The 13882-nt window shown below is 49.9% G+C and overlaps 7 non-coding genes and 3 pseudogenes across 7 annotated transcripts; all 10 read left to right on the top strand.

Moving 5' to 3' along the window:
- The first annotated feature begins 610 nt into the window (after positions 1 to 610).
- On the top strand, positions 611 to 807 carry LOC142264239 (U2 spliceosomal RNA). The gene has a single exon (XR_012730804.1). It is a non-coding gene; the product is annotated as a U2 spliceosomal RNA (small nuclear RNA).
- Positions 808 to 2095: 1288 nt separating this feature from the next.
- On the top strand, positions 2096 to 2280 carry LOC142264213 (U2 spliceosomal RNA). Its single transcript, XR_012730783.1, has one exon. It is a non-coding gene; the product is annotated as a U2 spliceosomal RNA (small nuclear RNA).
- A 1083-nt stretch (positions 2281 to 3363) lies between these two features.
- On the top strand, positions 3364 to 3505 carry LOC142264253 (U2 spliceosomal RNA; annotated as a pseudogene).
- A 697-nt stretch (positions 3506 to 4202) lies between these two features.
- LOC142264264 (U2 spliceosomal RNA) lies at positions 4203 to 4397 on the top strand. Its single transcript, XR_012730810.1, has one exon. It is a non-coding gene; the product is annotated as a U2 spliceosomal RNA (small nuclear RNA).
- Positions 4398 to 5685: 1288 nt separating this feature from the next.
- On the top strand, positions 5686 to 5870 carry LOC142264214 (U2 spliceosomal RNA). The gene has a single exon (XR_012730784.1). It is a non-coding gene; the product is annotated as a U2 spliceosomal RNA (small nuclear RNA).
- Positions 5871 to 6953: 1083 nt separating this feature from the next.
- LOC142264254 (U2 spliceosomal RNA) lies at positions 6954 to 7095 on the top strand (annotated as a pseudogene).
- Positions 7096 to 7792: 697 nt separating this feature from the next.
- On the top strand, positions 7793 to 7987 carry LOC142264266 (U2 spliceosomal RNA). The gene has a single exon (XR_012730811.1). It is a non-coding gene; the product is annotated as a U2 spliceosomal RNA (small nuclear RNA).
- Positions 7988 to 9070: 1083 nt separating this feature from the next.
- On the top strand, positions 9071 to 9212 carry LOC142264255 (U2 spliceosomal RNA; annotated as a pseudogene).
- Positions 9213 to 9909: 697 nt separating this feature from the next.
- On the top strand, positions 9910 to 10105 carry LOC142264294 (U2 spliceosomal RNA). Its single transcript, XR_012730833.1, has one exon. It is a non-coding gene; the product is annotated as a U2 spliceosomal RNA (small nuclear RNA).
- Positions 10106 to 11393: 1288 nt separating this feature from the next.
- LOC142264282 (U2 spliceosomal RNA) lies at positions 11394 to 11578 on the top strand. The gene has a single exon (XR_012730824.1). It is a non-coding gene; the product is annotated as a U2 spliceosomal RNA (small nuclear RNA).
- Positions 11579 to 13882: the final 2304 nt, after the last annotated feature.

Raw genomic sequence — 13882 nt, forward strand, 5'->3', positions numbered from 1 at the left:
CACAGGACAAGGGATGTGGGGGGTGAGAAGGGTTCAGAGGGCAGGGTTTGGGGGCTGGGAAGTGAAGGGAAAAGATTAGGGTTTGGGGATGATGAAAGGGCTTTCTACAGGTAAGGATGGCAAAGGGTGGCAGTGACGGAAAGTCAGGCGACCTGTCCTGTCCGTCTTTTTGTATCATGAATTGGAAAGACTGCAAGGGGCAGGGGAGGTGCTTGTGCCCAAAAGGAGGAGTTATTCAAATTCATTGCAGTGGGCGGCGGCTGCAAAACGCACCATTCTTCGTGTTTTTGCTGTGCAAAGCAGCCTTTTCAAGGGTTGGCTTGGGTGACAAAATGTCTTCTGTAGGCGTGGGTTTGTCTCCCTCTCACTCTCTCTCCCTAAGATGTGTCCGGCTGAGGCCAGGGTGCCACTCGAGGCCCAAACCAATTCTGGTTATCGCTTCTCGGCCTTTTGGCTAAGATCAAGTGTAGTTTGGGAGGGTACTACCTTGGTTGGTGCTGAAAGGTGCCAGGGTATTGCACAACTGCTGGCCTTGGGGGAGTGTGCATCGTAGGATGTCATAGCCCTCTTGTGACGGACAATAACCTGGGCAACGAGAGGCGTTCACTTTATTATTTTCAAACTCATCCTTCAAAAAAAAAAAAAAAAAAAAAATCTGTTTTTATCAGTTTAATATCTGATACGTCCCCTATCTGGGGACCATATATTAAATGGATTTTTAGAACAGGGAGATGGAAAAAGAGCTTGCTCTGTCCACTCCACGCATTGACCTGGTATTGCAGTACCTCCAGGAACGGTGCACCCCTTCTTAACCCAGTTTCCAAAAGCAGAACTCGATTCACCTGATTCATATTAGCCCGATTAGCGAATTGAAATGAATTTTTATCTTTCACACTTTTTACTTGCTTTATTCATCCAAATGGCAAACTCCTCACCACTCAACTTCACCAACTCTGCTATGTCCCGTGCAGTATCTTGTTGTCAGTCTAATCTAGATCATGTGCAATTGAATGGAATAGATCCCTTTTGGACAAAGTGGAGTCAGCTGCTGCAGTGACCACTGGTGTGTTGCAACCTGCTGCAAAGCCTTATACCACAATATAAGGAACGTCAAATACTAAGAATGGGCGACCTATGAAAGAATTAGTACTTTCATTAAGTATACTAAACCGGCTAATTGGGAATAGACAAACTGTAAAAAGCCCTCTGAGAAAGCCCCTCTCTAACCTTTGTTAGTAAGCTTTTCTGTAGCCTGCCTGTTGATGTATTTTCCGTTTGAACAGTGCACAACATGAAGAGACGGAACACTGGCGGCTTGTCACAATGCCCCCCGATGACATCACAATAGCGCTGCTGCCTAGAAAGCCAGCTGCGCAGTAGAAATTGCTCTTTGGGTAGGAGGGTGGGCTAGTGGAAGGAGGGGTCAAGCCGTTTTTTTCCCGGGTGGTAGGGGGATCACAGGACAAGGGATGCGGGGGGTGAGAAGGGTTCAGAGGGCAGGGTTTGGGGGCTGGGAAGTGAAGGGAAAAGATTAGGGTTTGGGGATGATGAAAGGGCTTTCTACAGGTAAGGATGGCAAAGGGTGGCAGTGACGGAAAGTCAGGCGACCTGTCCTGTCCGTCTTTTTGTATCATGAATTGGAAAGACTGCAAGGGGCAGGGGAGGTGCTTGTGCCCAAAAGGAGGAGTTATTCAGATTCATTGCAGTGGGCGGCGGCTGCAAAACGCACCATTCTTCGTGTTTTTGCTGTGCAAAGCAGCCTTTTCAAGGGTTGGCTTGGGTGACAAAATGTCTTCTGTAGGCGTGGGTTTGTCTCCCTCTCACTCTCTCTCCCTAAGATGTGTCCGGCTGAGGCCAGGGTGCCACTCGAGGCCCAAACCAATTCTGGTTATCGCTTCTCGGCCTTTTGGCTAAGATCAAGTGTAGTCCCTTCATTGGGTTTGCCTTGGTCTTGGCTGGGAGGGGCCCGGGCTTGCACAACCGCCGGCCTTGGGGATTGTTGCGCCTTTTGGTGCTTACGTCCCCTTATGGCTGGTGGTTCCTGGGCTCGGGAGGCGATCACCTGCGGCACTGCGCTTTTGTGTGGTGGCCGATGACCGTTTTCTGAAATTTGCGGATGAAATCTCATCTGTTCTTATCAGTTTAATATCTGATACGTCCCCTATCTGGGGACCATATATTAAATGGATTTTTAGAACAGGGAGATGGAAAAAGAGCTTGCTCTGTCCACTCCACGCATTGACCTGGTATTGCAGTACCTTCAGGAACGGTGCACCCCTTCTTAACCCAGTTTCCAAAAGCAGAACTCGATTCACCTGATTCATATTAGCCCGATTAGCGAATTGAAATGAATTTTTATCTTTCACACTTTTTACTTGCTTTATTCATCCAAATGGCAAACTCCTCACCACTCAACTTCACCAACTCTGCTATGTCCCGTGCAGTATCTTGTTGTCAGTCTAATCTAGATCATGTGCAATTGAATGGAATAGATCCCTTTTGGACAAAGTGGAGTCAGCTGCTGCAGTGACCACTGGTGTGTTGCAACCTGCTGCAAAGCCTTATACCACAATATAAGGAACGTCAAATACTAAGAATGGGCGACCTATGAAAGAATTAGTACTTTCATTAAGTATACTAAACCGGCTAATTGGGAATAGACAAACTGTAAAAAGCCCTCTGAGAAAGCCCCTCTCTAACCTTTGTTAGTAAGCTTTTCTGTAGCCTGCCTGTTGATGTATTTTCCGTTTGAACAGTGCACAACATGAAGAGACGGAACACTGGCGGCTTGTCACAATGCCCCCCGATGACATCACAATAGCGCTGCTGCCTAGAAAGCCAGCTGCGCAGTAGAAATTGCTCTTTGGGTAGGAGGGTGGGCTAGTGGAAGGAGGGGTCAAGCCGTTTTTTTCCCGGGTGGTAGGGGGATCACAGGACAAGGGATGCGGGGGGTGAGAAGGGTTCAGAGGGCAGGGTTTGGGGGCTGGGAAGTGAAGGGAAAAGATTAGGGTTTGGGGATGATGATAGGGCTTTCTACAGGTAAGGATGGCAAAGGGTGGCAGTGACGGAAAGTCAGGCGACCTGTCCTGTCCGTCTTTTTGTATCATGAATTGGAAAGACTGCAAGGGGCAGGGGAGGTGCTTGTGCCCAAAAGGAGGAGTTATTCAGATTCATTGCAGTGGGCGGCGGCTGCAAAACGCACCATTCTTCGTGTTTTTGCTGTGCAAAGCAGCCTTTTCAAGGGTTGGCTTGGGTGACAAAATGTCTTCTGTAGGCGTGGGTTTGTCTCCCTCTCACTCTCTCTCCCTAAGATGTGTCCGGCTGAGGCCAGGGTGCCACTCGAGGCCCAAACCAATTCTGGTTATCGCTTCTCGGCCTTTTGGCTAAGATCAAGTGTAGTATCGTTCGAAAAGGTGGTTTAAGGCTCCGGCCACCTTAGTACAATGATGCAATGCACACTGGAAGGTTGCGCTTGTTAGTACTTTGGGAGAATAGTATATCCCTCTAGAGGAAACCATGGCCCTACCAGGATCGAGGCTATTAGACTGAGTAAGTGTGGGGGTTATGGTGCAATGTGCCCCAGGAATGGACACCCTGGAGGGAGTCTGAACTTGCTAGGTTGGGACCCTGGTAAGCCTCAGACTCTGTCGCACGCCGCGCCTTGCCTATTCATACTTTCCAAGCATATTGCCCTATCCCGGCCTTCTGGCTAAGAAGGGAAATTTTTATAATCCCGGTCGGAGGTCCGGTCAGCTTTGGGCTGAGAAACCAACACCTGGTTGGAGGTCCGGGTCAGCTTTGGCTGAGAAACCAACACCCGGTTGGAGGTCCGGTTAGCCTTAGGCTGAGAAACCAACACCCGGTTGGAGGTCCGGTCAGCCTTGGGCTGAGAAACCAACACCCGGTTGGAGGTCCGGTCAGCCTTGGGCTGAGAAACCAACACCGGTTGACGGTCCGGGCAGTCTCGGCTGCGAAACCAACGACTAGTAGCTCCCTACTCCACTTGGGTAAGATGCCTTGGTGGACGCTGGGAGCAACAACAAGGCTCAACCAGGCTTCGGCTTGGGGGAGCACCGAAGATCCCTGACCCTCGCTGTGGCCTTCTGGCTCGGAGGGACGGGGTTGATTTTTGGGGATCCTCTTCTCACGGAGGGGTCCACACGAATCCTAGCCTTTGCACTGTTTTTGGTGTGACTTCGGTCATGCATTTTTGCGGTGCTTTGGAAAGCTTCATTAAATCAAAATCTGTTCTTATCAGTTTAATATCTGATACGTCCCCTATCTGGGGACCATATATTAAATGGATTTTTAGAACAGGGAGATGGAAAAAGAGCTTGCTCTGTCCACTCCACGCATTGACCTGGTATTGCAGTACCTCCAGGAACGGTGCACCCCTTCTTAACCCAGTTTCCAAAAGCAGAACTCGATTCACCTGATTCATATTAGCCCGATTAGCGAATTGAAATGAATTTTTATCTTTCACACTTTTTACTTGCTTTATTCATCCAAATGGCAAACTCCTCACCACTCAACTTCACCAACTCTGCTATGTCCCGTGCAGTATCTTGTTGTCAGTCTAATCTAGATCATGTGCAATTGAATGGAATAGATCCCTTTTGGACAAAGTGGAGTCAGCTGCTGCAGTGACCACTGGTGTGTTGCAACCTGCTGCAATGCCTTATACCACAATATAAGGAACGTCAAATACTAAGAATGGGCGACCTATGAAAGAATTAGTACTTTCATTAAGTATACTAAACCGGCTAATTGGGAATAGACAAACTGTAAAAAGCCCTCTGAGAAAGCCCCTCTCTAACCTTTGTTAGTAAGCTTTTCTGTAGCCTGCCTGTTGATGTATTTTCCGTTTGAACAGTGCACAACATGAAGAGACGGAACACTGGCGGCTTGTCACAATGCCCCCCGATGACATCACAATAGCGCTGCTGCCTAGAAAGCCAGCTGCGCAGTAGAAATTGCTCTTTGGGTAGGAGGGTGGGCTAGTGGAAGGAGGGGTCAAGCCGTTTTTTTCCCGGGTGGTAGGGGGATCACAGGACAAGGGATGCGGGGGGTGAGAAGGGTTCAGAGGGCAGGGTTTGGGGGCTGGGAAGTGAAGGGAAAAGATTAGGGTTTGGGGATGATGAAAGGGCTTTCTACAGGTAAGGATGGCAAAGGGTGGCAGTGACGGAAAGTCAGGCGACCTGTCCTGTCCGTCTTTTTGTATCATGAATTGGAAAGACTGCAAGGGGCAGGGGAGGTGCTTGTGCCCAAAAGGAGGAGTTATTCAGATTCATTGCAGTGGGCGGCGGCTGCAAAACGCACCATTCTTCGTGTTTTTGCTGTGCAAAGCAGCCTTTTCAAGGGTTGGCTTGGGTGACAAAATGTCTTCTGTAGGCGTGGGTTTGTCTCCCTCTCACTCTCTCTCCCTAAGATGTGTCCGGCTGAGGCCAGGGTGCCACTCGAGGCCCAAACCAATTCTGGTTATCGCTTCTCGGCCTTTTGGCTAAGATCAAGTGTAGTCCCTTCATTGGGTTTGCCTTGGTCTTTGCTGGGAGGGGCCCGGGCTTGCACAACCGCCGGTCTCGGGGATTGTTGCGCCTTTTGGTGCTTACGTCCCCTTATGGCTGGTGGTTCCTGGGCTCGGGAGGCGATCACCTGCGGCACTGCGCTTTTGTGTGGTGGCCGATGACCGTTTTCTGAAATTTGCGGATGAAATCTCATCTGTTCTTATCAGTTTAATATCTGATACGTCCCCTATCTGGGGACCATATATTAAATGGATTTTTAGAACAGGGAGATGGAAAAAGAGCTTGCTCTGTCCACTCCACGCATTGACCTGGTATTGCAGTACCTTCAGGAACGGTGCACCCCTTCTTAACCCAGTTTCCAAAAGCAGAACTCGATTCACCTGATTCATATTAGCCCGATTAGCGAATTGAAATGAATTTTTATCTTTCACACTTTTTACTTGCTTTATTCATCCAAATGGCAAAGTCCTCACCACTCAACTTCACCAACTCTGCTATGTCCCGTGCAGTATCTTGTTGTCAGTCTAATCTAGATCATGTGCAATTGAATGGAATAGATCCCTTTTGGACAAAGTGGAGTCAGCTGCTGCAGTGACCACTGGTGTGTTGCAACCTGCTGCAAAGCCTTATACCACAATATAAGGAACGTCAAATACTAAGAATGGGCGACCTATGAAAGAATTAGTACTTTCATTAAGTATACTAAACCGGCTAATTGGGAATAGACAAACTGTAAAAAGCCCTCTGAGAAAGCCCCTCTCTAACCTTTGTTAGTAAGCTTTTCTGTAGCCTGCCTGTTGATGTATTTTCCGTTTGAACAGTGCACAACATGAAGAGACGGAACACTGGCGGCTTGTCACAATGCCCCCCGATGACATCACAATAGCGCTGCTGCCTAGAAATCCAGCTGCGCAGTAGAAATTGCTCTTTGGGTAGGAGGGTGGGCTAGTGGAAGGAGGGGTCAAGCCGTTTTTTTCCCGGGTGGTAGGGGGATCACAGGACAAGGGATGCGGGGGGTGAGAAGGGTTCAGAGGGCAGGGTTTGGGGGCTGGGAAGTGAAGGGAAAAGATTAGGGTTTGGGGATGATGATAGGGCTTTCTACAGGTAAGGATGGCAAAGGGTGGCAGTGACGGAAAGTCAGGCGACCTGTCCTGTCCGTCTTTTTGTATCATGAATTGGAAAGACTGCAAGGGGCAGGGGAGGTGCTTGTGCCCAAAAGGAGGAGTTATTCAGATTCATTGCAGTGGGCGGCGGCTGCAAAACGCACCATTCTTCGTGTTTTTGCTGTGCAAAGCAGCCTTTTCAAGGGTTGGCTTGGGTGACAAAATGTCTTCTGTAGGCGTGGGTTTGTCTCCCTCTCACTCTCTCTCCCTAAGATGTGTCCGGCTGAGGCCAGGGTGCCACTCGAGGCCCAAACCAATTCTGGTTATCGCTTCTCGGCCTTTTGGCTAAGATCAAGTGTAGTATCGTTCGAAAAGGTGGTTTAAGGCTCCGGCCACCTTAGTACAATGATGCAATGCACACTGGAAGGTTGCGCTTGTTAGTACTTTGGGAGAATAGTATATCCCTCTAGAGGAAACCATGGCCCTACCAGGATCGAGGCTATTAGACTGAGTAAGTGTGGGGGTTATGGTGCAATGTGCCCCAGGAATGGACACCCTGGAGGGAGTCTGAACTTGCTAGGTTGGGACCCTGGTAAGCCTCAGACTCTGTCGCACGCCGCGCCTTGCCTATTCATACTTTCCAAGCATATTGCCCTATCCCGGCCTTCTGGCTAAGAAGGGAAATTTTTATAATCCCGGTCGGAGGTCCGGTCAGCTTTGGGCTGAGAAACCAACACCTGGTTGGAGGTCCGGGTCAGCTTTGGCTGAGAAACCAACACCCGGTTGGAGGTCCGGTTAGCCTTAGGCTGAGAAACCAACACCCGGTTGGAGGTCCGGTCAGCCTTGGGCTGAGAAACCAACACCCGGTTGGAGGTCCGGTCAGCCTTGGGCTGAGAAACCAACACCGGTTGACGGTCCGGGCAGTCTCGGCTGCGAAACCAACGACTAGTAGCTCCCTACTCCACTTGGGTAAGATGCCTTGGTGGACGCTGGGAGCAACAACAAGGCTCAACCAGGCTTCGGCTTGGGGGAGCACCGAAGATCCCTGACCCTCGCTGTGGCCTTCTGGCTCGGAGGGACGGGGTTGATTTTTGGGGATCCTCTTCTCACGGAGGGGTCCACACGAATCCTAGCCTTTGCACTGTTTTTGGTGTGACTTCGGTCATGCATTTTTGCGGTGCTTTGGAAAGCTTCATTAAATCAAAATCTGTTCTTATCAGTTTAATATCTGATACGTCCCCTATCTGGGGACCATATATTAAATGGATTTTTAGAACAGGGAGATGGAAAAAGAGCTTGCTCTGTCCACTCCACGCATTGACCTGGTATTGCAGTACCTCCAGGAACGGTGCACCCCTTCTTAACCCAGTTTCCAAAAGCAGAACTCGATTCACCTGATTCATATTAGCCCGATTAGCGAATTGAAATGAATTTTTATCTTTCACACTTTTTACTTGCTTTATTCATCCAAATGGCAAACTCCTCACCACTCAACTTCACCAACTCTGCTATGTCCCGTGCAGTATCTTGTTGTCAGTCTAATCTAGATCATGTGCAATTGAATGGAATAGATCCCTTTTGGACAAAGTGGAGTCAGCTGCTGCAGTGACCACTGGTGTGTTGCAACCTGCTGCAAAGCCTTATACCACAATATAAGGAACGTCAAATACTAAGAATGGGCGACCTATGAAAGAATTAGTACTTTCATTAAGTATACTAAACCGACTAATTGGGAATAGACAAACTGTAAAAAGCCCTCTGAGAAAGCCCCTCTCTAACCTTTGTTAGTAAGCTTTTCTGTAGCCTGCCTGTTGATGTATTTTCCGTTTGAACAGTGCACAACATGAAGAGACGGAACACTGGCGGCTTGTCACAATGCCCCCCGATGACATCACAATAGCGCTGCTGCCTAGAAAGCCAGCTGCGCAGTAGAAATTGCTCTTTGGGTAGGAGGGTGGGCTAGTGGAAGGAGGGGTCAAGCCGTTTTTTTCCCGGGTGGTAGGGGGATCACAGGACAAGGGATGCGGGGGGTGAGAAGGGTTCAGAGGGCAGGGTTTGGGGGCTGGGAAGTGAAGGGAAAAGATTAGGGTTTGGGGATGATGAAAGGGCTTTCTACAGGTAAGGATGGCAAAGGGTGGCAGTGACGGAAAGTCAGGCGACCTGTCCTGTCCGTCTTTTTGTATCATGAATTGGAAAGACTGCAAGGGGCAGGGGAGGTGCTTGTGCCCAAAAGGAGGAGTTATTCAGATTCATTGCAGTGGGCGGCGGCTGCAAAACGCACCATTCTTCGTGTTTTTGCTGTGCAAAGCAGCCTTTTCAAGGGTTGGCTTGGGTGACAAAATGTCTTCTGTAGGCGTGGGTTTGTCTCCCTCTCACTCTCTCTCCCTAAGATGTGTCCGGCTGAGGCCAGGGTGCCACTCGAGGCCCAAACCAATTCTGGTTATCGCTTCTCGGCCTTTTGGCTAAGATCAAGTGTAGTATCGTTCGAAAAGGTGGTTTAAGGCTCCGGCCACCTTAGTACAATGATGCAATGCACACTGGAAGGTTGCGCTTGTTAGTACTTTGGGAGGATAGTATATCCATCTAGAGGAAACCATGGCCCTACCAGGATCGAGGCTATTAGACTGAGTAAGTGTGGGGGTTATGGTGCAATGTGCCCCAGGAATGGACACCCTGGAGGGAGTCTGAACTTGCTAGGTTGGGACCCTGGTAAGCCTCAGACTCTGTCGCACGCCGCGCCTTGCCTATTCATACTTTCCAAGCATATTGCCCTATCCCGGCCTTCTGGCTAAGAAGGGAAATTTTTATAATCCCGGTCGGAGGTCCGGTCAGCTTTGGGCTGAGAAACCAACACCCGGTTGGAGGTCCGGGTCAGCTTTGGCTGAGAAACCAACACCCGGTTGGAGGTCCGGTTAGCCTTGAGCTGAGAAACCAACACCCGGTTGGAGGTCCGGTCAGCCTTGGGCTGAGAAACCAACACCCGGTTGGAGGTCCGGTCAGCCTTGGGCTGAGAAACCAACACCGGTTGACGATCCGGGCAGTCTCGGCTGCGAAACCAACGACTAGTAGCTCCCTACTCCACTTGGGTAAGATGCCTCGGTGGACGCTGGGAGCAACAACAAGGCTCAACCAGGCTTCGGCTTGGGGGAGCACCGAAGATCCCTGACCCTCGCTGTGGCCTTCTGGCTTGGAGGGACGGGGTTGATTTTTGGGGATCCTCTTCTCACGGAGGGGTCCACACGAATCCTAGCCTTTGCACTGTTTTTGGTGTGACTTCGGTCATGCATTTTTGCGGTGCTTTGGAAAGCTTCATTAAATCAAAAATCTGTTCTTATCAGTTTAATATCTGATACGTCCCCTATCTGGGGACCATATATTAAATGGATTTTTAGAACAGGGAGATGGAAAAAGAACTTGCTCTGTCCACTCCACGCATTGACCTGGTATTGCAGTACCTCCAGGAACGGTGCACCCCTTCTTAACCCAGTTTCCAAAAGCAGAACTCGATTCACCTGATTCATATTAGCCCGATTAGCGAATTGAAATGAATTTTTATCTTTCACACTTTTTACTTGCTTTATTCATCCAAATGGCAAACTCCTCACCACTCAACTTCACCAACTCTGCTATGTCCCGTGCAGTATCTTGTTGTCAGTCTAATCTAGATCATGTGCAATTGAATGGAATAGATCCCTTTTGGACAAAGTGGAGTCAGCTGCTGCAGTGACCACTGGTGTGTTGCAACCTGCTGCAAAGCCTTATACCACAATATAAGGAACGTCAAATACTAAGAATGGGCGACCTATGAAAGAATTAGTACTTTCATTAAGTATACTAAACCGGCTAATTGGGAATAGACAAACTGTAAAAAGCCCTCTGAGAAAGCCCCTCTATAACCTTTGTTAGTAAGCTTTTCTGTAGCCTGCCTGTTGATGTATTTTCCGTTTGAACAGTGCACAACATGAAGAGACGGAACACTGGCGGCTTGTCACAATGCCCCCCGATGACATCACAATAGCGCTGCTGCCTAGAAAGCCAGCTGCGCAGTAGAAATTGCTCTTTGGGTAGGAGGGTGGGCTAGTGGAAGGAGGGGTCAAGCCGTTTTTTTCCCGGGTGGTAGGGGGATCACAGGACAAGGGATGCGGGGGGTGAGAAGGGTTCAGAGGGCAGGGTTTGGGGGCTGGGAAGTGAAGGGAAAAGATTAGGGTTTGGGGATGATGAAAGGGCTTTCTACAGGTAAGGATGGCAAAGGGTGGCAGTGACGGAAAGTCAGGCGACCTGTCCTGTCCGTCTTTTTGTATCATGAATTGGAAAGACTGCAAGGGGCAGGGGAGGTGCTTGTGCCCAAAAGGAGGAGTTATTCAGATTCATTGCAGTGGGCGGCGGCTGCAAAACGCACCATTCTTCGTGTTTTTGCTGTGCAAAGCAGCCTTTTCAAGGGTTGGCTTGGGTGACAAAATGTCTTCTGTAGGCGTGGGTTTGTCTCCCTCTCACTCTCTCTCCCTAAGATGTGTCCGGCTGAGGCCAGGGTGCCACTCGAGGCCCAAACCAATTCTGGTTATCGCTTCTCGGCCTTTTGGCTAAGATCAAGTGTAGTCCCTTCATTGGGTTTGCCTTGGTCTTGGCTGGGAGGGGCCCGGGCTTGCACAACCGCCGGCCTCGGGGATTGTTGCGCCTTTTGGTGCTTACGTCCCCTTATGGCTGGTGGTTCCTGGGCTCGGGAGGCGATCACCTGCGGCACTGCGCTTTTGTGTGGTGGCCGATGACCGTTTTCTGAAATTTGCGGATGAAATCTCATCTGTTCTTATCAGTTTAATATCTGATACGTCCCCTATCTGGGGACCATATATTAAATGGATTTTTAGAACAGGGAGATGGAAAAAGAGCTTGCTCTGTCCACTCCACGCATTGACCTGGTATTGCAGTACCTCCAGGAACGGTGCACCCCTTTTTAACCCAGTTTCCAAAAGCAGAACTCGATTCACCTGATTCGTATTAGCCCGATTAGCGAATTGAAATGAATTTTTATCTTTCACACTTTTTACTTGCTTTATTCATCCAAATGGCAAACTCCTCACCACTCAACTTCACCAACTCTGCTATGTACCGTGCAGTATCTTGTTGTCAGTCTAATCTAGATCATGTGCAATTGAATGGAATAGATCCCTTTTGGACAAAGTGGAGTCAGCTGCTGCAGTGACCACTGGTGTGTTGCAACCTGCTGCAAAGCCTTATACCACAATATAAGGAACGTCAAATACTAAGAATGGGCGACCTATGAAAGAATTAGTACTTTCATTAAGTATACTAAACCGGCTAATTGGGAATAGACAAACTGTAAAAAGCCCTCTGAGAAAGCCCCTCTATAACCTTTGTTAGTAAGCTTTTCTGTAGCCTGCCTGTTGATGTATTTTCCGTTTGAACAGTGCACAACATGAAGAGACGGAACACTGGCGGCTTGTCACAATGCCCCCCGATGACATCACAATAGCGCTGCTGCCTAGAAAGCCAGCTGCACAGTAGAAATTGCTCTTTGGGTAGGAGGGTGGGCTAGTCGAAGGAGGGGTCAAGCCGTTTTTTTCCCGGGTGGTAGGGGGATCACAGGACAAGGGATGCGGGGGGTGAGAAGGGTTCAGAGGGCAGGGTTTGGGGGCTGGGAAGTGAAGGGAAAAGATTAGGGTTTGGGGATGATGAAAGGGCTTTCTACAGGTAAGGATGGCAAAGGGTGGCAGTGACGGAAAGTCAGGCGACCTGTCCTGTCCGTCTTTTTGTATCATGAATTGGAAAGACTGCAAGGGGCAGGGGAGGTGCTTGTGCCCAAAAGGAGGAGTTATTCAGATTCATTGCAGTGGGCGGCGGCTGCAAAACGCACCATTCTTCGTGTTTTTGCTGTGCAAAGCAGCCTTTTCAAGGGTTGGCTTGGGTGACAAAATGTCTTCTGTAGGCGTGGGTTTGTCTCCCTCTCACTCTCTCTCCCTAAGATGTGTCCGGCTGAGGCCAGGGTGCCACTCGAGGCCCAAACCAATTCTGGTTATCGCTTTTCGGCCTTTTGGATAAGATCAAGTGTAGTGTTGTTCGAAGAGGTGGTTTAAGCTCCAGGCCACCTTAGTACAATGATACAATGCACACTGGAAGGTTGCGCTTGCTAGTACTCTGGGTGGATAGTATATTCATCTAGTGGAAAACATGGCCCTACCAGGATCGAGGCTATTAGACTGAGTAAGGGTGGGGGGCTATGGTACAACGTGCCCCAGGACTGACGACCCTGGAGTGAGTCTGAGCTTGCTGGCTTGGGACCCCGGCAAGCCTTGGGCTCTGTAGCACACCGTACCTTGCTTTTTCATACTTTTTGAGCATATTACCCTATCCCGGCCTTCTGGCTAGGAAGGGAAATTTTTATAATCCCGGTCGGAGGTCTGGTCAGCTTTGGGCTGAGAAACTAACACCCGGTTGGAGGTCCGGGTCAGCTTCGGCTGAGAAACCAACACCCGGTTGGAGGTCTGGGTCAGCTTCGGCTGAGAAACCAACACCCGGTTGGAGGTCCGGTTAGCCTTGGGCTGAGAAACCAACACCGGTTGACGGTCCGGGCAGTTTCGGCTGCGAAACCAACAACTAGTAGCTCTCTACTCCACTTGGGTAAGATGCCTGGGTGGACGCTGGGAGCAACGACAAGGCTCAACCAGGCTTCGGCTTGGGGGAGCACCGAAGATCCCTGACCCTTGCTGTGGCCTTCTGGCTCGGAGGGACGGGGTTGATTTTTGGGGACCCTCTCCTCACGGTGGGGTCCACACGAATCCTAGCCTTTGCACTGTTTTTGGTGTGACTTCGGTCATGCTTTTTTTGTGGTGCTTTGGAAAGCTTCATTAAATCAAAAATCTGTTCTTATCAGAACAAACTGAGCTAGCTACACTTGACGAGATACGATCAGGGAGACAAGCTCCGAAGCCCAGCCGAGACCGAAAGAGGGAGATCGGACGGAAGAAGAGCTTGGCAGAAAGAAGCAAGAAGACGAAGGCTCGGAGAAGACTTGGGGAGACCAGAGGAACTTCGAGGAGGAACACAGCGGGAGAAGACACCCGGAGAAGAATCCAAGATCCAGCTCCGGGAACTCAAGCAGGAACCAGCCATGGCAAGCAAGCCAGAGAAGGCAGCCAGGAAGGCTCAGGACCCAGGGACCTCCAGGAAGGCTCATCCAGAGGCTTCTTCGGCTCAAGAGGCCCCTACCTCCGACGCCAGCCAGCCGGAGGGAGCCCG

The sequence above is a fragment of the Anomaloglossus baeobatrachus genome, unplaced genomic scaffold (assembly GCF_048569485.1).
Source record: "Anomaloglossus baeobatrachus isolate aAnoBae1 unplaced genomic scaffold, aAnoBae1.hap1 Scaffold_263, whole genome shotgun sequence".
Classification (NCBI taxonomy): domain Eukaryota; kingdom Metazoa; phylum Chordata; class Amphibia; order Anura; family Aromobatidae; genus Anomaloglossus; species Anomaloglossus baeobatrachus.